The 23,651-nt window shown below is 40.9% G+C and overlaps 1 pseudogene; it reads left to right on the forward strand.

Moving 5' to 3' along the window:
* LOC148150546 (uncharacterized) overlaps positions 1–23,651 on the forward strand; it is a 304,501-nt pseudogene that overhangs the window by 266,805 nt on the left and 14,045 nt on the right.

Genomic DNA, 23,651 nt, shown 5'->3' on the forward strand with positions numbered 1-23,651 from the left:
GCTGAGCAGAGGCACCTGGGTGCCCTTGTGTATGAATCAGAAAAAGGTTGGTTTGCAGGTGCAGCAGGTAACAAAGAAGGCAAATGAAATATTGTCTTTCTGGATCTGAATTCTGGTCCTTTCAGGAATCACTGGAGTCATGGGTCAGGGTAGGGATGGGGGAGGGGGCAGTGAGTGTCCGAGAGGACTGGAAAATACCTAATAGCTGGTTAAGAAGGTAGGAAGGGAAAAGACAGGAAATTAAAGATCACTTAGCCCGATCTTGGTTGTTGGTAAGATTTTCAAGTCCATTATTAAGGATGAAGTTGCTGAGTACATGAAACTACATGGTAAAATAGAGCTGACTCAGCACAGCTTCATCGTGGAGTCATAGAGCTGTATAACACACAGACCCTTCGGTCCAACTTGTTCATGCCAACCAGATATCCTAAATTAATCTAATCCCACTTGCCAGCACTTGGCCTATATCCCCCGAAATCTTTCCTATTCATATACCCATCCAGATGCCATTTAAATGTTGTAATTGTACCAGCCTCTACCATTTCCTCTGGCAGCTCATTCCATACACGCACCTTCCTCTGCATGAAAAATGTTCCCCTTAGTCCCTTTTAAATCCTTCTCCTCTCACCCTGAACCTACACCCTCTCGCTCTGGACTTACCCACCCCAGGAAAATTAACTTGTCTATATACTTTATCCATGCCCCTCATGATTTTATAAACTTCTATAAGGTCACCCATTAACCTCCAACGTACTAGGGAAAACAGCCCCAGCCTCTCTCTATAGCTCAAACCCTCCAACCCTGGCAACATCCTTGTAAATCTTTTCTGAACCCTTTCAAGTTTCACAACATTCTTTCTTGAGGGGAGAAACTAGATTGCACAGAATATTCCAAAAGTGGCCTAACTAATGTCTGTACAGCCACAACATGACCTTCCAACTCCTGTACTCAATGCTCTGACCAATAAAGGAAAGCATACTAAATGACTTCTTCACTATCTTATCCACCTGCGACTCCACTTTCAAGGAACTATGAACCTGCACTCCAAGGTCTCTTTCTTCACCAACACTCCCCAGGACACCTCACATTTATCTAAATTGAACTCCTTCCACCACTCCTCAGCCCATTGGCCCATCTGATCAAGATCCCATTGAACCCTGAGGTAACCTTCTTCGCTATCCACTACACCTCCAATTTTGGTGTCATTTGCAAATTTACTGACAATACCTCTTATGTTCACATCCCAATTATTTACATAAATTATGAAAAGCAGTGGACCCAGAACCGATCCTTGTGTGTGAGGTCATGACTGAAAAACTGTTAGAATTCTTGGAGAAAGTAAAAATCAAATTCAACAAATGAGAGCCAGTGATCGGGATCTGTTTAGATTTCTGGAAGGCCTTTGACTAGTGGATGCACAAGGAGGCTGTTAGAAAAGAAAAGAGCCCTTGATGTTAGCAGCATGGATCGAGGATTGTCTGACTGGCCAAAGGCAGATACCAAGGATAAAGGGGTCTTTTTCAGGGTGGCAGCCAAGGACTACTAGAGATCCTCCAGATCAATTTTCAGACCATAATTGTTCATGTTATACATTTCGGAGGGAATTGAGAGTTTTGTTTCTAAGTCTACAGGTGACATAAAGATAGGTGGAGGGACAGGTAATGTTGAGGAAGCCAGGAGGCTCTGGAAGGGCGTGGACAGAGTTGGAGAGTGGGCAAAGAAGTAGAAAATGGAACACAACATGGGAAAGAATCGAAAAGTGTGGTGCTCGAAAAGCACTGCAGGACAGTCAGCATCTGAGAAGGAGCAGAGAAAAGTGTGGGAGAGTGTGAAATTATGTACTTGAATAGGAAGAACAGAGTCACAGATTATTTTATATATGGGTAATGTCTTCAGAATGATTAATTGAATGACTTATTATCATCTGTATTTCAGAAATGTATCCAGTAAAAAGTGTAACATGTCCCCACACTTTGGCACCATTTTGAGGTACAGGAGATATTAAGATAAAACTAGAATGTAACTTAAAACAGAGTTCTTCCTTCTATCTTGTGCACAGCTTGATATAGCAGGGGGTGGGGGGGGGGGGGTCTCCAGAATGGGCGCCATGCCCACCTCTGCCCCCATGTGACACCCCATTCCAGGAGTCCCACTCCAGCGGTACCATCACCATTACTGCATTCCAGGAGTACCATAGCGGCCTACCGCACTGCCATCGACATAACCACAATTCCCATCAATCCACCAGGGGTACCAATTCAGGCTTACTGCATCGTGCAGCTGACCAGGCCGCCTGCAGAGGTTGCCCTGCTGTCGCCGCCATCGTGTAAGCCAGTGCCACCACCATCTCTTGCCACTGGGCCCACACTTGCCACCATTGTGAGTCCCCTAAGGACTTGCCCACTCCCCTGTATAGGGCTCACTCTCTCTGAGGAGCTGACTCTTGCCGTTGCTGCCGCACATGCTCAGAAGGCCAGGCCCACTCTTGCACTGCTGAAGACACCACGAAGTGGAAGAAAAAGCGAAAAAAGAAAGAGAGCAAAAGAAAAAGAGCAAAAATTTTAAAAAAAGCAAAACATAAAGAAAAGAAACAAAGAAAGCAGACTGAAGTGGACGTTTGAAATCTGAAGCACAAAGGGATGGGGAGTCCGTGTTCAGTACGGCAGATGGAGTTTAATCCTGACAAATATGAGGTGATGCCTTTTGGAAGATCTAATACAGGAGCGACGTATATAGTAAATGGCAGAATTCTGAGTAGCATCAACATACAGAGGAATCTAGGCATACAGATCCATAGTTCCTTGAAATTAGAAACATAAATGGGTATAGAGGTTAAGATGGCATATGCATTCTTGCCTTTGTAGGTTCTGGTTTGCAATCAGTTGTTTTCTACTTTTTAAGTAGTTTGAATTACCCCCAGATTCCTGGTTCTGGATTTGGGCTTATTTATGGAAAGTGAAATGAAGAGGGCAGTAGATAGGTGTTTCGGGCCAAAAGAATCTCTGCGTTTATTCAAGATACAAAAGATAAGTATTATTTGAGAAAAGATAAAGAAATGCAATAAACAAGGAAGTTGACACAATTAATTGCACAGAGAACATAAGCTAAATTAACACTCTAGGACCTTATCCTACTGACATACACAGAAAACAACAGTTTTGATTACAGAATCTTTAATCAGAATTCCTATCCTGGGGTCCCAGTGCATTGGCACCACCTGCCTTGCCATCCCTGTTAGCTAAGTTGGAACTCTGTTGTCTCAGCAGTTTTCAGCTGATCACTGAGAAAATGAGGTTTTGAAGCGTGCCCAGCTCCTGAGGTTCGAGCTGTCTGTTCTCATAGTTGCGAACAAGCCTGTGACTAGAAGCTCTCCTTTGGATAGCACTCGCTTGGTTTACCCCCCTCAGATTTCCTTTGTTGCGATGATGCCTTTGGTTTGATTTCCCGATTCAGCTTCTGTGTTCGGCCTGTCGACTTGGCTCTTGCTTCGGAAGCTGCTTGGTGGGGTTGGAAACCTGTAGGGAAATGATTTGTACAGAAGCTTGATGTTGAAAAGGGCCATTCTAAGATGAGATTGGAACTAGCAGTCATACAGACTGCATGCCCCGTTATCTCCCCTCAGATCTGTGTTGTCCATTGTGTTTCTGGTGTTTTGTCTGAAGTTGATTGTTTTTCTGATTGTTAAGAATATATCTGAATGGATTTTGATTGAAGCTGAATATCCTGTATCTCAGTAGGCCCTATACTGGCAGTGCTGGGTGGCCCGAGGAGTAAATGCGTTCTTGGGCTAGAGTTTTGATACTGTCAGTTGATTATTCTTTTGGAGTGGAGGTGTAAATTGAAATTCCAGGCTGAACAATAGACCCAGACAGAAATTTCCATTCAAAATGAAAACCAAAAAAAAACTGCGGATGCTATTAATCAGGAACAAGAGCAGAAGTTGCCAGAAAAGCTCAGCAGGTCTGATAGCATTTGTGCAGAGAAATCCGAGTTAATGTTTCAGGTCCAGTGACCCTTCCTCAGAACTGTACTGACAAAGGGTCGTCAGACGCGAAATATTAATTCTGATTTCTCATCACAAATGCTGCCAGCCCAGTTGCAGAAATTTCCATTCTACTGGCTCTGGCAGCCCCATCAGTCCAGGGTTTTGCCTAGTGATTTAGATGATGGGGATTTTTGCTGAATCCTTTATTCCATCAGTCAGGACATAGATATTGATAAATCATGTAGCAGCTGTATGGAACTTTAGTTGGGCCACATTTAAAATACAGCATACAGTTCTGGTCATCACACTATAAGGATGATGTGGAGGCTTTGGAGAGGGTGCATAAATGGTTTACCAGGATGTTGCCTGGTTTGGAGGGTAATAGCTATGAGGAGAGAACAAATGTGATTTGTTTTCACTTTTCATTAAAGGATGAGATGAAAGCTGATAGAAGTTTACAAAATTATTAGATGAATAGATAATGGGAGTCTTTTCCCTCGGGTAAAAAGATCAGTTACTCAGGACATAGGTATGAGGTTAAAAGGAGTAAGTTTAAAGAAGATGTGAGAGGCAAGGTGTTTACTCAAAGGGTATCTAGAATATGTTGCCAGCAGTGGTAGTGAAGACAAATTCAATAACAACATTTAAAAGGCAACTTATTCAGGGAAGAGAGGGACATGGACTACATAGAGACAAAGGTTTAGAGTTTAGAAAGGGAAAATGTGTTGGTGCAGACTTGCTGGGCCGAAGGGCCCTTTCACATTCTGTATTGTTCTTTCATTCTCTTAAGTTTAGCATGCAGGTTCAGTTTGAGTTAGAAAGGCAAATGTAATTCATTTCAAGAGGGCTAGTATACAAGAGCAGAAATGTACTACTGAGGCTGTATAAGGCTCTGGTCAGACCCGCATATCCCAGGAAGGATGTGCTGACATTAGAGGGGGTCCATAGGAGGTTTATAAGAATGATCCCAGGGATGTAGGGCTTGCCATATAAGGAGTGGTTGAGAACTCTAGGTCTGTACTTAATGGGGTTTAGAAGGATAAAGGTGTATCTCCTTAAAACTTTCAGAATATTGAGAGGCCTGGATATGGTGAATATAGAGATGATGTTTCTACTAGTAGGAGAGATTAGGACCCAAGGACACAACCTCGGACTGGAGGAATGACCCTTGGGACTGAAATGAGTAGGAATTTCTTCAACCAGAGGGTGGTGAATGCATGGAACTCATTGCCACAGATGACTGTGGAGACCAAGTCATTAAGTGTATATAAGAAAGAGATAGATAGGTTCTTGATTAGTAAAGGAATCACTGAAGTACAGGTTCTTTGTTAAGACTGCAACATGAGGGAGCTTGTGAACAAGAAGACTATCCCAAGCAGATATGTCTGTAGATCACAAATCTCTTAAGTTCAGAGCCATTCAACTGGAATGTGAATGGAGAAACTCTGATACCTCAGAGAGGAAGGAATTTCTGGACAGTTTTACCTAGTATTTACAAACACAAATTCAGGAAAGGGTAAGTGTGACTAATATGGAGCTGGTTACTGATATGTTGGAAACAATGAAAGGGAATGCCACAGTAAGAATGCTACCTTTGCAGACAAATAGAAAGACTGTAGAGATAACCATGATGTAGACTAAAGCATTGTGGCTCAAAAGGCTGTTTGGAATCGGCAGTGGTAGTTTCAGAAATGTTGAGTTGGTATGGGAATGTGTGAAGAGCAGAGAAAAATGTGATAGTAAGAGTGGATTCAATGGATTCAATTTGTGGGCATGGTCCTAGATGGGATGGTGCACTGGCAGGACCAGCAGTGGAGACGACCACACATGACCAATGTCCTTCTCCACTCCACCATCTAACTTCTCTCCAATGCAACATACTCAATTTATTTTGCTACTGCTCTCAACTTTGTCCAAGGCTACAGCCAATGGCTCTCACCAATACCTTCAACGCCTTGCCCACTCAGCACTAACCCCGCATATCCTCTGCACTGCCTACTCACTTGCCCATGAAATCACCTCCCCCACCCACCCACCCCACCTTGCCAACAGTCATAGCTTTATTACCTTCCTTCATCTTCCGTAATAAAAACCCTTGCTCATTCAGGAACAGAGCAGTGTACAACAGGGCAGAAAAGGTAAAGACAGGTTGCGTGTTGCTATCATTTTGTTCCTGAGCAGAAGAACATGACTGACCACTCCAAGCAAGACCCAGACTACTATTGGAGGTTTGTCCTTAGCTTACTTTGCCAGGATCCCCTGAGTGAAGAGTAACTACTTGATTGTACTGAAACAGGCTAACAACTATGGCAAGCTTCTTGTGCTAAAAGATACAGCAAAAGCATTAGTAAAATGAGCCTGATATCTCTGTGGGGCAATGTGCAAAATGGCAAGGCTAGGATGCCGTGAAGTTGGATCAGAGTGAGTGAGCGCCATGACAGAGAGTGAAAAGCCTAGAGATGCAGTTTGGTCCAGTTCCTGAGCTGAGTGCATGTCCCTGAGCAGTGTCCTTGCTGCAGCATTACAAGGATAGATAGATAGCATTGCCCTAGGTGCAACAGTGAAGTGCAGAGACATCCTGTATATAGATCAAAGATCTGCCCTGGTGGTTCATAAAGGCTGGCACATCAGACGCCAACATCAGTGGATATGTGGTTTTTATAGTCGGTGCTCATAAGGTATCCCCAAGTTGTTGGTGCCTGTGTCCAACATGGACATCAATTGAGGCAGGTGGTGGTTGAATCCATCAAGAACCTGTTCTGGTTTCCATGCTGAAGTTTTCTGATGGCTAGTTTGTATGTGAGGCTTATTAAGATGATAACTGAAGACAAATTGGGCTATCAATAAGGTCTTTAACAGGTAATAATGATCGTTAATTTAAGTAAAGTGTACAAGAATATGTTTAGTCCTGGTCACCTCATTGTAGGAAAGATGTGGAAGCTTTAGAGAGGGTGCAGAGAAGATTTACCAGGATGCTGCCTGGACTGGAGGGCTTGTATTATGAAGAAAGATTGAAGGAGCTAGGACTTTTCTCATTGGAGAGAAGGAGGATGAGAGGTGACTTGACAGAGGTGTACAAGATGTTGCGAGGCACAGATAGAGTGGATAAAAGTGACCTGTACAAGAAGGATGGATTGCACCTAAATTGTAAGGGGACTAGTATACTGGCAGGGAACTTTGCTAGAACTGCTTGGGAGGATTTAAACTAGTAAGGTGGGGGTGGGGGGGTGGGACCCAGGGAGATAGTGAGGAAAGAGATCAATCTGAGATAGGTACAGCTGAGAACAGAGGTGAGTCAAACAGTCAGGGCAGGCAGGGAACAAGGTAGGACTAATAAATTAAACTGCATTTGTTTCAATGCAAGGGGCCTAATAGGGAAGGCAGATGAACTCAGGCTAGTTAGGAACATGGGTTAGGAACATGGGAATGGGATATCATAGCAATTACGGAAACATGGCTCAGGGATGGGCAGGACTGGCAACTTAATGTTCCATCATACAAATGTTACAGGAAGGATAGAGAGGGAGGCAAGAGAGGAGGGGGAGTGGCATTTTTGATAAGGGATAGCATTACAGCTGTGCTGAGGGAGGATATTCCCAGAAATACATTCAGGGAAGTTATTTGGGTGGAACTGAGAAATAAGAAAGGGATGATCACCTTATTGGGATTGTATTATAGACCCCCCAATAGTCAGAGGGAAATTGAGAAACAAACTTGTAATGAGATCTCAGCTATCTGTAAGAATAATAGGGTAGATATGGTCGGGGATTTTAACTTTCCAAACATCGACTGGGACTGCCACAGTGTTAAAGGTTTAGATGGAGAGGAATTTGTTAAGTGTGTACAAGACAATTTTCTGATTCAGTATGTGGATGTACCTACTAGAGAAGGTGCAAAAAATGACCTACTCTTGGGAAATTAGGCAGGGCAGGTGACTGAGGCGTCAGTGGGGGAGCATAATTCTATTCGTTTTAAAATTGTGATGGAAAAGGATAGACCAGATCTAAAAGTTGAAGTTCTAAATTGGAGAAAGGCCAATTTTGACGGTATTAGGCAAGAACATTCGAAAGCTGATTGGAGGCAGATGTTCGCAGGTAAAGGGACGGCTGGAAAATGGGAAGCCTTCAGAAATGAGATAACAAGAATCCAGAGAAAGTATATTCCTGTCAGGGTGAAAGGGAAGCCTGGTAGGTATAGGGAATGCTGGGTGACTAAAGAAATTGAGGGTTTGGTTAAGAAAAAGAAGGAAGCATATGTCAGGTATAGACAGGATAGATCAAGTGAATCCTTAGAAGAGTACAAAGAAAGTAGTAGTATACTTAAGAGGGAAATCAGGAGGGCAAAACGGGGACATGAAATAGCTTTGGCAAATAGAATTAAGGAGAATCCAAAGGGTTTTTATAAATATATTAAGGACAAAAGGATAACTAGGGAGAGAAAAGGGCCCCTCAAAGATCAGCAAGGCGGCCTTTGTGTGGAGCCACAGAAAATGGGGGAGATATTAAATGGATATTTTGCATCAGTAATTACTGTGGAAAAGGATATGGACTGTAGGGAAATAGATGGTGACATCTTGCAAAATGTCAAAATTACAGAGGAGGATGTGCTGGATGTCTTGAAACAGTTAAAGGTGGATAAATCCCCAGGGCCTGATCAGGTGTACCCGAGAACTCTGTGGGAAGCTAGAGAAGTGATTGCTGGGCCTCTTGCTGAGATATTTGTATCGTCGATAGTTACAGGTGAGGTGTGAGAAGACTGGAGGTTGGCAAATGTAGTGCCACTGTTTAAGAAGGGCGGTAAAGACAAGCCAGGGAACTATAGACCAGTGAGCCTGACCTCAGTGGTGGGCAAGTTGTTGGAGGGAATCCTGAGGGACAGAATGTTCATGTATTTGGAAAGGCAAGGACTGATTCGGGATAGTCAACATGACTTTTTGCGTGGGAAATCATGTCTCACAAGCTTGATTGAGTTTTTTGAATAGGAAACAAAGAAGATTGATGAGGGCAGAGCAGTAGATGTGATCTATATGGACTTCAGTAATGCGTTCGACAAGGTTCCCCATGGGAGACTGATTAGCAAGGTTAGATCTCATAGAATACAGGGAGAATTAGCCATTTGGATACAGAATTGGCTCAAAGGTAGAAGATAGAGGGTGGTGGTGGAGGGTTGTTTTTCAGACTGGAGGCCTGTGACCAGTGGAGTGCCACAAGGATCGGTGCTGGGTCCTCTACTTTTTGTCATTTACATAAATGATTTGGATGTGAGCATAAGAGGTACAGTTAGTAAGTTTGCAGATGACACCAAAATTGGAGGTGTAGTGGACAGCGAAGAGGGTCACCTCAGATTACCATAGGATCTGGACCAGATGGGCCAATGGGCTGAGAAGTGGCAGATGGAGTTTAATTCAGATAAATGCGAGGTGCTGCATTTTGGGAAAGCAAATCTTAGCAGGACTTATACACTTAATGGTAGGGTCCTATTGAGTGTTGCTGAACAAAGAGACCTTGGAGTGCAGGTTCATAGCTCCTTGAAAGTGGAGTCGCAGGTAGATAGGATAGTGAAGAAGGCGTTTTGAATGCTTTCCTTTATTGGTCAGAGTATTGAGTTCAGGAGTTGGGAGGTCATGTTTCAACTGTACAGGACATTGGTTAGGCCATTGTTGGAATATTGCATGCAATTCTGGTCTCCTTCATATCGGAAAGATGTTGTGAAACTTGAAACTGTTCAGAAAAGATTTACAAGGATGTTGCCAGGGTTGGAGGATCTGAGCTACACGGATAGGCTGAACAGGCTGGGCTGTTTTCCCTGGAGCGTCAGAGGCTGAAGGGTGACCTTATAGAGGTTTACAAAATTATGAGGGGCATGGCTAGGATAAATAGACAAAGTCTTTTCCCTGGGGTCGGGGAGTCCAGAACCAGAGGGCATAGGTTTAGGGTGAGAGAGGCAAGATATAAGAGACCTGGGGGCAACGTTTTCACACAGAGAGTGGTACGTGTATGGAATGAGCTGCCAGAGGATGTGGTGGAGGCTGGTACAATTGCAACATTTAAGAGGCATTTCGATGCGTATATAAATAGGAATGGTTTGGAGGGATATAGGCCGGGTCCTGGCAGGTGGGACTAGATTGGGTTGGGATATCTGGTCGGCATGGACGGGTTGGACAAAAGGGTCTGTTTCCATGCTGTACATCTCTATGACTCTATGACAGAGATTTCTTCCAATAGTGGAAATGTCTATCACGAGGGGGCATAATTTTAAGGTGATTGGAGGAAGGTTTAGGGGAGATGTCAGAGATAGGTTCTTTACTCAGAGAGTGGTGGATGTGTAGAATGCACTGCCAGCAGTGGTAGATGAGTCAGATATATTAGGAACTCTTAAATAACTCTTGGATAGGCACATGGAAGTTAGTACAATGAAGGGTATGTCGGTTAGTCTGATCTTAGATTGGAATAAAATGGCAGCACAACATCGAGGGCCGAAGGGCCTGTACTGTGCTTAGACAGTTCTATGTTCTAAGATGCTGCACTACGACCTCTTTCAGATGGGCTTTGATGAATAACTCGCCTGATTCTGCCACATATCTTAGCATTACCCATATCAATCTGAGTCGTTTATAGTGTGCAAAATCAAAGCATATGGGATTGGTAGAATCAAAGCATATGGGATATGGACTGAAAATTGGCTAGCAGATAGGAAATAAATAGCAGGAATAAATGACTCTTTTTCAGAGTAGGAGAGACAATTGGGGTACTGCAGGGACCAGTGCTTGGACCCACAATACATATCAACAATTTGAATGAGGGAAAGAAATGCAATATTCACAAGTTTGCTGATGACACAAAACTAAGTGGGATTGTTTGCGGTGAGAAATGTTTAAAAAGCAAAAAAGAAATCGCTGCTGTTGTGCAAAGGCAATGCTATTGAAAAGTTTAATATTGAAGACTCCACTAAGTCTTCGCAATCTGTTGATATAATATCATCTTGTTTGGAGGGACAAGGCACAACATCTTAGGATCTTGTGTGCTGAAGATGTATATTCAAAGGTCTCCCAATAATCTTAGCAACAAGGTCTAATGTACTAATCTATCTTGTATCTGATTGCAATCATGTGATAAAGTACATTTTGTTTGAGACAATTGTCTCTTCCTGTTAAAGGTTTTCCTGTACCACTGTAACCCTTGGCAATTGGACCCAATCAGGAGAAAGGGTGGTGGCAGCAACCTACCCCAACCACAAGCAAGTAATAGTTATCATCACAGCACATACAACACTATTCTTGTATAGTAAGTTTTAATGCTATTTTTATCAAAAAATAATCTGCAGGCACAGATGCACATTGAGAGTTGTCGCCTGAATCATTTTAGATGACAGTGATAACACTGGCAACCCCATTAACTCAAGCCTTAGGCTTCCTCAGTTCAACATAAGCCTGAAATAGACATTGCCGGAAAGTGCAATAGTAACTTTTATAATTTCCATCTTTGATATGTTAAAAACAAATGTCTTTCTCAAAGTCTTCAGAAAACATCACATGGTACTACAAAGAATTCCAAAAGAGCATTGAATAAATTCATTCATCCTCCTTTCAATATTAATTGCTTTTGCTGACTATTCATTGATGTTTATGTTTTACACACTTGGTCATTTTTCATTAGAAGATCATGTGTCTCCTTTTGATAGACTCGTGACAGGATTATAAAATGCATAACCATTTGAGTTTGACTTTTTGCAGTTTTCTGAATTTGAAATTAATTGTTAATGCAATGCCTCAAGTATAACCTACACGAATTGATAGAGAATGAAGAATTTCATTTCCAATAAAAGCTGGGATTTTCATGGCACTGAATGGCTCAAAGGAGAATTGAAAATTTCAGACAGCGCCACATAAGCAGAAATTAGCTCAGTGCTCGGTCAAATAGATAGGTTTTAAGGAATGTATTAAAGAGGTGAAGAGGTTTAAGTGGGGTATTCTAGAGGTTAAAGTTCCTCTGTGAAGGCACAACCCCAAATAGCGCAACTATTAACATTTGTGATGTTCTCAAAGCCAGAATGCAGAGATCTTAACAGCTTGAAGAGCCAACGGTGATTACAGAGATTGGAATGGGTGAGGCCATGAAGATGTTTGAAAACAAGAATTTTATAAGCAAAGAATTCACAGTCTGGGACACAGTTGTGGTCAACAAGCACAAGGGATGGTGGGTAAATAGGAGCTTCTAGGAATAAGGATATAGACAGGAGAGCCCTTGCTGGGGTGTGTCAGGTTTAGAGAGTGCGTCAGATGAGAAGACAGCCTGGAGAACAATGGAATTGTCAAACCTAGAGGTAACGAAGGCATAAAGGAGATAACCAATGTACAGGATCAACCAGGAGAATGCAAAAGGTTACTCAGATACTTACCACAACATTTCGTCACTTTTGATAGCATCAGAGAATTTTTAAAACATTACTCACAATTTTGAAGTTTCAAAATTGGTGCTTCAATCACAGTGACTGATTGCTCAGCTATGGCCCCCAGCAACTTGGAGTGGCAGAAATGCAGCCTTTGTAGTAAGACCAGTTGAAGGTAACTGGTAGGATACACAGTTTTCTTGATTGTTGAAGATATCATAATTCCAGTATGATGTTAAATGAAGATTCTAACTGACTGTCAGGTTGTTGTAAAAGATTTCAGAGCATTAGTTGAATTAAAAAAAAAACCTTATGATGTCCCATCCAGCATGGATGTCCAAATGAACAGCTCCAGAAACAAATTAAATTAATTTTCTTAGCAGTCATCTTTGCCAACAAAACGACAGTGGCTTAACATCAAATGTATTTTCTTGGCTACAGAGCACTCTAGGTCAACAAACTTGATGATAATAACTAAAACATTGATTTACAAAGGACTTTAACACACATGAATATTCCAAATCTAAAATAATCAACACTGGGTCAAAGAAGGGAGGCTGTTGACGAAAGATTTTGTTAAAAGGGTAGTTTTATAGAAGAGATTGAAATGGAGAAGGAAAGGGGGTGTAGTGACTCAGTGGTTAGCATTGCTGCCTTACAACACCATGGACCACTCTCGGCTGACTGTGTGAAATTTGTACATTCTCCCCATGTCTGCATGCGTTTCCACTGGGCGCTCCAGTTTCCTCTCACAGTCCAAAGATATGCAGGTTGGGTGGGTTCGCCACAAGTGGGGATAGGGTCGGGCTGGGTCTGACCGAGATGCTCTTCAGACGGTCGCTGGGCCGAATGACCTTTTTCCGTATTGGTTTGATTCTATGAGAGGTTTTAGGAGGAAGTCCAAAGCAGGTGCATGAAGACACATGTACCAATGATGCTGGATTGTGTGGGTTACTTCACCACATGAACTTCAGAGATACAAGAAAGTGGCTCATCAGTAATTTTTCAAGGACATTAGGAATGGGTAATAAATGCTGATCCTGCTAGCAACACTCATATGAATCAGTAAAATTAGCTACCAACTGATGCACATTGTGAATGTCATCAAGGTTGCATATAAAAGCTCACCTTTCATTATAGCCATTGTAATAGAGTTAATTAACTATGAGAAACACTCTTGCATTAAAAGACTATTAATAAACCTCAAAGAAAAGATCAAGAAAATGCAATTGAAGTATTTATTGGAGTTCAGTGCAGAGAAGAGATAGACTTGTCATGTTGCAAAAATGATCTATAAGAATCAACTAACCACCTTTCTCGCAATGACTTATTGTTTGAAAACATGTATGTAACAATGCTGCAATATTTAACATTACAAATCTAACAATTTACTACTAAAGTTTATAGATTTATGAAGAGTGAAAAAAACGTTTATTGCATCTCCAAACCATCACTACTATGTCTAACACTTGCCTGAATAAACCCATAATCTACTGTCCATTACTGATATGGAAATTAGATGTCAGCAGCAGAAAATGGCCGTGACTAATGACCAGTGTCTTTAACCAGCTCACTGATGGACTTGAAAAAATTACTGACATACCTAACACCCTTACATGTACAGGCATTTAGGCATTTTGCTAAAATAAAATAAACTAATTTTAAAAAGTGAGTAGCGATGTGAACCTTTCGTTGAAACAAGCACAGTACCTTATGTCTACAAACAAGGTAAGCTTGAGGAACTAGTACATCTCTAGATCATAATGTTCATTAAATGAGCTAAAAGCAGGTTCAACAAATTTGAGTTATGTATTCAGTCAGGAACTATGTTAAAAAATATTGAAACTGTCTATTAATCCAGTAGGAGCTTGGGTTGGGGAGGGGGGTCTTGGGTTGGGGGATGCTAGAGGGACCAGTCAGACTGAATATTTGAAGGACAGCGACTATGAGAAAGCATTTCCTTTTCCAAGGAGTGACCATGATATTGAAATGCCTCATCAAACTGACTGTGCTGAATCACAAGCTCAACTTTGTAGCTCTCACCACTGCCAACAACATCCTTCATTCTAAAGGACTATGTCTGTGCTTAGACAAAACATACATGCTGAACTCCAGAAAAGAACTCCATGCATTTATTGTTGTTTTTGAAAATGACTGAATTTAAAATAATGTCTTTTAGCTTTACAAAGGGACAAAATGTTTGTCCAGAGTTTGATCATATGCGTCTGTTAATGGTTCTCTGTCAGGCCGAAATTTGATTATAGAGAACAACAAACTAAAAGTGAACAGTAAGCTAGTGGCTGTAGAGACATTTTCAAGCAACAAAAGGCTTTAAAAAGCTTACCATGTCTGCATATTTCTAAGACCCAAATGACAACATCATATACTGCAGGGTATCTCCTGACTGACCAAGACACCTAAACCTCTGCTGCAGAAACCTGACAATCTGAACAAAGACATTTCAGAGCTGCTATCACTGTAGAAATGCTTAACTGTTGTTTAGGGTTCGTCAGAGGAATCAGGAGTCAAAGTATCAGAAGTTACTCCATGTTACTCACTAACCAGCCACAGCATTGTATTGGCCCTCAGTGATTTAAGGGTTAAAAGACGGACATCCTAACAAATTCATTGTCAAAACACTTTGGATGCTTGCATGAAGTCTTCCACTTGGTAACAGTCAAGTTACACACACCCACCACTCTCTGAGTAAAGAACCTATCTCTGACATCTCCCCTAAACCTTCCTCCAATCACCTTAAAATTATGCCCCCTTGTGATAGACATTTCCACTATTGGAAGAAATCTCTGTCATAGAATCATAGAGATGTACAGCATGGAAACAGACCCTTTGGTCCAACCCGTCCATGCCGACCAGATATCCCAACCCAATCTAGTCCCACCTGCCAGCACCCGGCCTATATCCCTCCAAACCCTTCCTATTCATATACCCATCCAAATGCCTCTTAAATGTCACAATCGTACCAGCCTCCACAATTCACTTATCTGATTCTGTGCTGTGAACTTCGCCCAACAGTTCCTCAAAATCAGTTGTGAATTTCACTGTTTGTTAATTTTCCCAAATGCACTCCGATGTCCTGTGAACATTTGAGTTTAAATGAGGGTCTTGTATGTCCTTAGGTTCACGCTCAATGCCTCCCCAGGCTATTGGAGATCTTGTTTTCCTGGTGAATCTTTGTGCTGACTGTCTTTGCTATTTTCTGGCAATAGAGAATGACATATGGTCATTATTCAGAATGCATTGTGTCTCATTCAGCTCCCTTATGGAGAGATGCACAGAGGAATATGAGATCTGATGATATTGCCTGTAGAGACCAGGATGGTTTGAGTAACGCAAAACTTAAGTCAAACACTTCAGACACTCTGCACTCACTACACACACACACACTTTCTCACACTCACAACCCCCACCCCAGACAGACACACACACTGACAGACAAAGACCCACATGCACACATATATTTTGTGTGGTGAATTTTTTTTGTACTTGCAGAGTTACATTGCACTTTGCTCAAAAACTACATACATTCATGTAGAACTCTGAGCTCAAAAACTGCATGAATTTATGTAAAACTTTTTAGATTAGAATCAATCTAAACATCAGGTCATAGACAGAGAACATAGATAGCTAACACCTTGTCTAGCTATCACCATTGTTAACAGCTAACCCGAGAATGTAACTTTAAAAAAAAGGATTTTGCGATTTACACATAAAAGAAATGAAACTATCACTGTATTCTAACAGATGAAAGGCTTAACAGACAATCAATTTTTCAATGTATAATTTCAGTTACATCACACTGCAAATTTTTGCTATAAATTCTGTGTTACAATCGAGCCCTCCACAATCACCTGATGAAGGAGCGTCACTCTGAAAGCTAGTGTGCTTCCAATTAAACCTGTTGGACTATAACCTGGTGTTGTGCGATTTTTAACTTAAGTCAAACAAGACTTTGATTATTACTCGAAATATAGTTCTGATTGTGCTGCAATCTGAGTCTTCCATTCACGAGGTCACACTTCTCAGTGATGAGCTCCTTAGTAAAGCAGACCCTCCACATATTTTGCATCCTATGAATGTAAAAGTAGTTCGCTCTGGTGACCTTAGGTGGAGAAAACCTCCTGCTGAGAGCCTCCTTACCCTGCTGCCCATCCCATTTCCCTCCTACAGTAGTTAATGTTGCTCGGTTTAACCTCAACTCCTTCTCAGCTTCCTCATTAAGGACGATTGAGGGAGATTCTGATCAACATCCCCAAGACCAAGCTCTGCCTTTCTCTTGGTAGCCCCTATAATATATCCAATAATGAAAAGTAGGACACATTATTACTTTTGATGAAGTCCCAAGAGAATTTCCAGGAATAAGAGTTTTGGTGAAGTGTCACACAAATGTCTCCTACCATGTCTTTAAATATTTCCTTCACAGGACAATCATTTGACCTCAGAGAGAACAGTGGAATCTGAGTTTGGCTTTCAGCGTAGTTGAAATTCTAAGCATTGACTGTCCTCTTGTTCAGCTTATGACTGTGAGGAGAGACTGTTTAATGAGGCATTGGCAACAAATGTCCTGAAGCCACTTTAATGAAGGCTAGCAGGCAATATAATTGTCAATCAATCCATTAATTATCCTCTGAGCAGCTACTCTTAGTTCATACTTCAACGCCTTTCCCAAAATTACATCTTCCACGAAAATGTAGCCTGAAGTCAGACTGCAACTTAATAACACATATTTGCCACTTTGGAACTCCTATCCTCCACAATGTTTTTCAGAGACATCTTTATTCATAGCAGGGCGGATAGAAATTAATTAAGTGTTGTTTTACTGAAATGAAATTACTTTCAGTGTAAATAAATATTTTCTTTTTTATTCAATCACGAGACGTAGGGATCACTAGCTAGACCAGCATTTATTACCCAATCCTAATTGCCCAGAAGGCAGTTAAGAGTCAATTACATTGTGGTGAGTTTGGAATCACATGTAGGCCCAGACTGGGTAAGGATAGCAGTTTCTTTTCCTAAAGGGCATTGATGAACTAAATGGGTTTCTCTGACAATCATGGTTATCATTAGACTCTTAATTCCAGATTTTTATTGAGTTTAAATTCCACCATCTGCTAAGGTGGGCTTCATATCCACTTCCCCAGAACATTACCTGCATTTCTGGATTGATGTTCAAGCAACAATATCACTAGGCCATCATCTCCCCAAACTAAAAGTAAGTTCCTTTTGACTGTAGGAATTGCAACAACTTAAAATCTCAAAAGAAAGAAAACAACATCACAATAGCCTGGATTATCAGAGACAGGATAATTCTTTCAGCATTGTATTTGGGAGCTTAGTGTTGGGATTTTGTGGAATCCCCAATATAGCAGATACTGAGGGCTCAGCCTGGGAAGTTGATCATTCTAATATCCCATTTATCTGGATTCCTCTGAAAGTATTGATTTAAATCAGAGAGTTTGGGAGGTTTAGGTGCAATCAACAGTTACCCAAGAAAGGTTCGGAGAATAAAAACCTAGTCTGTCTCCTGGGCAACTATCAACTTAATCCCTAATTTACTACACACTCACAACACCTTCCCAAGACATCTGACAATCCACTGGACCCTCCAGAGTATGAACCACTCTGCTCGATGAGCCAAACAACAACCTGCCTCCATCCAGCCAGACTCAATACATCCCTCCTCTTCCGAGACGTCTCACCTTCATCACTGACAGACTGGAAAGCCCACTCTGCTTCTGAGATCTGAAGCCCCCAGGTTTCCCCGAGTCCTAAAGGACCCATCCCATTCCCACAGCTCATCATGGCAGTTCCACCATTCAATGAGACCATGGCTGATCAGATCATTCTCAAGTCTACTTTCCTGCCTTTCTCCACAACTCTTCGTTCTGTTACTGATTAAAAATCTATCAAATTCAGTCTTAAATTTATGTAATGAACCAACCTCTACAGCTCCCTGCAGTAAAAAAATTCCAAAGATTCTGGAGAAAATTTCTCCTCATTTCTGTAATCGGTGGCTGACACCTTAGCCTGAGGTAATGCCCTCTGGTCCTAGGCTCTCCTACAAGATGAGACAACATTCCTAGCACATACCTAATTGCAGCTAAAGAATCAGAGAGGTTTCAATAAGGTTCCCTCTCATTCTTCTAAACTTCAATGAATACAGGCCCAACATACTTCACCTCTCTTCATAAGAAAATCTCTCCATGCCTGGTATCAGCCTAGTGAGTATTTTCTGATCTGCCTTCAAAGCCAGCGTAACTTTCCTTATATGAAGGGACCAAAATTATTCACACTGTTCCAACTGTGGTCTGACTAGTGCTTTGTATTACTTCAGCAACACTTCTCTATTTCATCGTTTTGAAATAACGAGTAATATTCCATTTGCCGTCCCTCATACCACTGAATTTGAATGCTGACATTTTGTGAGTTATGCATGAGGGCCCTAGATCCCTCTGTGCCACAATTTCTACAGTCTTTCCTCATTTAAATAATATTCAGCTTCCCTATTTTTCCCCTACCAAGATGCATAACATCATATCTTCCCACATTATATTCCATCTGCCAAGTTTTGGATCAATGATGTAACAAGTATTTTTACACCATCTACCTCAGGGCTCAAAACATGTCTCTGAATTCTTTCCAGATATGTTGGGCCCAAATGCAGTTATCGTTTGTCCATGCCTCAAACGCCCCACCCCCAACCTTTCTTTCCTGGCATGCTGAGATACACAATTTTTAAACCACCATTACCTGCCTAGAAGATGAAAATCCAGGCCATTATGTTTCATTGTACACAGAAGTGCTTCATTCATTGCATTTATGGTGGCATGGTGGCTCAGTGGTTAGCACTGTTGCTTCACAACACCAAGGATCCAGGTTCAATCCTTGCCTCGGGTGACTGCCTGTGTGGCATTTGCACATTCTGTCCGTGTGGGCTTCCTGTGAATGTTCAGGTTTCCTCCCACAGTCCAAAGATGTGCAGGGGCAGGTGAATTGGCCATGCTAAATTGCCTGTAGTGTTAGTTGCATTAATCAGAGGGAAATGGGTCTGTGTGGGTTACTCTTTGGAGGATTGTTGTGGACATGTTAGGCCAAAGGGCCTGTTTCTATACTGTAGGGAATTTAATCTACATATTATTGAGAAAATATCAGATCAACAGGATTCTGAGTACAGGTTAGAATAAATTTGTGAATTAATTGGGTATAATGGCAATGTGGCTTTTTTTACTAGACCAGTGATCCAGAGGCCAGGCTAACGGTCTGGAAAGGTATGAACAAATCCCACCAGAGCAGGTGAGGAATGTATTTGAATGTATTCTGAAGAAGAATGACCTTACAGATGTTTGACAACCTAGCTAAATACATTGTGATGTTCACAACCTTAAAATCAGCAGAGCAGAATAATGCCATTCTAAAATTGTAACACCATTATTTACAGATCAATACCTTAACAATAATATATTTTGAAAACTCCCTTCCATTTTCTCATCTTTCTCTATCACACCTTTAGGTAATTATTCTTTAACCTGTCCTAATTTGCTAATTATAATGGCAGGTTTAAATTGACATAAACACAGGTTCTCACCAAATATCCTGAATATCACCTAAGTTAATAAGAATCTGTATGGTTTTTGTGGTACAATGGGACTGCAGTGATTACCTCTGAGTTCAGAGGTCTGGATTCAAGTCCCATCTGATCCAGATATCTGTCACAATATGTCCAAACAAATTGATGAATTACCTATAAATAATGAATTTCTTTGTCCTTCTTTTAAAATGATCATCATTCAGTTTATGTGGTTACTTAAGTTGATTTTATGGTTCCTGAACATAACAAAACATATTTTATAGGAACAAATTACTGCACATGCTGGAATCTGTATACTAAAGACAACAAATGCTGGAGATCACAGCGGGTCAGCCAGTATTAATGGAGCGAGAGCAAGCTAATGTTTCGAGTCTAGGTGACTCTTCATCAGAAGATATCAAAATAAATCTTTTGGGAAGCAGAATCTGGCAGTTTACAAAATAAGCATTTGAAATTATGCAAATGATAAACTACATTCCTGATATACTAAACAAATATAAATTCCTTCTACAAAATCACAAAAGTGACTGAATCTTTGGTGTCCAACATTGGCTGATGTTCCCAACAATGATAATGAGCCAGAATTATCGAATGTTTTAAAGTTTGGCTTTTAAAATGTTACAGGCATCACATGCTATTTGTTAATTGAATCAAGTTGACTACTCTCTTTCGTTTATCATTCATGGGATGTGAGCTGCAATAGTTAGCCCAATAGTTATTGTCCTTGGAGAAGGTGGTGATTGCTGCCTCCTTGAACCATTATAAGGTATGGGGTGGCATGGTGGCTCAGTAGTTAGTACTATTGCTTCATATCAACATGAACCCAGGTTTAATGCCACCCTCTGGTGACTGTCTGCGTGGAGTTTGCAAATTCTCCCCATGGGTGAATGTTTAAAGTGTATTTATGTACAAATCTCAAGTTTTTTGTGTTTAAAATAATCGAATAGTATAAATATCACATTTTCTAAAAGTTGAAAATTATTTTACTATGCAAAAATGGAAAGCTTATCAAGTCTGGCAGTATCTGTGAAGAGAAATACGAGTTAATATTTCACGTCAAATGACCCTTCCTTGGAACTGATGGTCGCTATGAAAATATCGTTTTTTATGCAGAATATAGGTGGGGGGAGTGGGTAGGGATTAAGTGATAGTTGGGGACATAGCCCAAAGAGAGAGAAAAACAGTCAGACAGACAAAGCAATGGATAACAATCTGGCTAGAAGGATGAGTAGCTATTAATGGGGACGATTTAGTGGCTAACAATGGGTGGTATGTAATAGCAGACTATGTGATAACAAGGCCTGGTGTGTGAAGGTTGGGGTAAGGATATGGGAGAGATTAAGCCATAAAGTTATTGAACTCGATAGAGTCCAGGAAACTGTCGAGCTCCCAAGTGGAAAATGAGGTGCTGTTCTTCCAGCTTTCACTGAGCTTCACTAGAACACGGCGGCAGGCCTGAGACAGAGGTGTTGGCCAAGGAACAGGTTGGTGTGTTGAAATGACAGACAACTGGAAACTCAGGGTCTTTTTTGTGCATGTATGTTTTTATTTTACTAAGTGGCTAATGCCAAGTCATTCAAAGGAATTAACTAAATGAGCTCCAGATAGGATGTAGGAAAACAAAGATTGTATAGAAAATTTGGCAAAATCTTATAAAAATAATTACTGATTTTATTTGAAGCCCGTTAATCAGCAAATACATTAGATTCCCAATGTTCAAAAAGGTAATTAAATTAAAGAGAAAAAAACATTAAAAACATGAAGGTCAAAAAGGGTGACTGTGAAGGCAAAATACCCTGAAAAATATCATCAGGCTGTTCCCGAAATGAAGAGTGTAGTCACACAAAGCCAGGGGAAACCAAAAGGCTACTAATATGGTCTTGAGTACTGCTGTGAAATAAAGATTTCCATACAACCATGGGAACATAGTGGCCATCAAGCACATATGCCCAGAGACAGTCAGTTCCACTTATTATTGTAAGGAGCATAAAAGCATCTTTATGAAAGTCAAAATGAAATTATCATTGGGATGTTTGGATACTGATGCATCCTAAATACAAAGTCTTCAGGGCAACAACATAGATTTTTAAGATAATGAAAAAGTGGTGAATTCTTCTAACACACTCAGGTTTATCAATTGAATTGAGACGGTGCATTTGAAATGGAAGGATATAGAAATGGTTGACTATGACATTAAAACCAAAAAGAAAGCCCACTTGGTTCATTTTTTGTTATTGTTCTTGAATCTTCTTTAATTATTATTCTGCAAGTAATGTGTCTCTAATACAAGTTGGGAGGTGCTTCATAAAATGGAAAGGGTAATTCAGAGAAGATTAGATTATATTTCCTACAGTATGGAAACAGGCCCTTCGGCCCAACAAGTGCACACCAACCAGCCGAAGAGTAACCCATAGACCTATTTCCTTACATTTACCCTTTACTAATGTATCTAACAATATGTGCAATTTAGCATGGCCAATTCACCTGACCTGCATATCTTTGGATTGTGGGAGGAAACCGGAGCATCTGGAGGAAATCCACACAGACACAGGGAGAATGTGCAAACTCCACACAGACAGTCACCCAAGGTGGGAATTGAACATGGATCCCTACCGCTGTGACACAGCAATGCTAACCACTGAGCCACCGTGCCGCCCATGAAAGGGTAATTGCACCAGCAAGACAAATGTCAGAAGTCAAACGATACCAGGTTATATTCCAACAAGTTTATTTGACTTCACCTAATGAAGGAGCAGCTCCTCAAAAGCCTGTGATTTCAAATAAACCTGTTAGACTATAATCTGGTGTCATGTGACCTTTGACTTCATCCACCCCAGTCCAACATCAGCACCTCCACATCATATAAAAAATTGATACATTTATTTTAAGTTTTGCAAAGACCTAGGGAGATTTGGTTCATTACAACTCGTCCAGGTGTAGTGAAAGTGAATTTTACCCATGGGAAGAAAATCCAGAAGTAATAGATAACACACATAAAGATGGAGGATTATCCAATTGATATTTTCAGAAGTAAACAGTATTGTAGTAGAAGTGGGACAGCCAAACCATGTAGCTAGCAATGTTTCCAGTACTTATAAGCATCAAGACTTTAAAAAATCATATCGATGGGCAATCTAATGCTGAGTTACCAGCTGCCGAAAGAGTTTAAGATTTGTCTCACCAATTTATATTTATTTCAGAGGCTAATTTTGACTGTTAAGTTGTAATCTCCATACCAGTTAACACTGATGTACAGAGATACAAGTTATCTGGTTTGGCTTGCTGGCTGAAGTGTTATCTATCCAAGCAATGGGAGAAAAACCCATTATTGAGTCAAATAGCACTGAAGAAGATTGTTTGGATCGTCACGTCTATGCTGACCCTATGAAAGAGCTATCCAATTAATCTTACACTCCTGCTTTGTCCTCATACCCTTGCAAATATTTTCTCTTAAGAATCTATTAATTTCCTTTTTGAAATGGCTATAAGAAAAAGAGAGAAGGCACAGGGCCACTGAGTTGTAGAGGCTACTAGTAAACAGCCAGTGTGGACACACTGGGCCAAACAATGCCCTACTCTACTGTAATCATTGTTGTCTATGCCTTGGACACTTGGATCAGTTGAAGTCTTAAAAAACAATTTACCCAAGTGCTTTTGTCAGTGAGGAGGACA

The sequence above is a fragment of the Chiloscyllium plagiosum genome, unplaced genomic scaffold (genome assembly GCF_037043375.1).
Source record: "Chiloscyllium plagiosum isolate Xiang-an unplaced genomic scaffold, Cpla_swu_hap1 HiC_scaffold_3, whole genome shotgun sequence".
Classification (NCBI taxonomy): Eukaryota; Metazoa; Chordata; class Chondrichthyes; order Orectolobiformes; family Hemiscylliidae; genus Chiloscyllium; species Chiloscyllium plagiosum.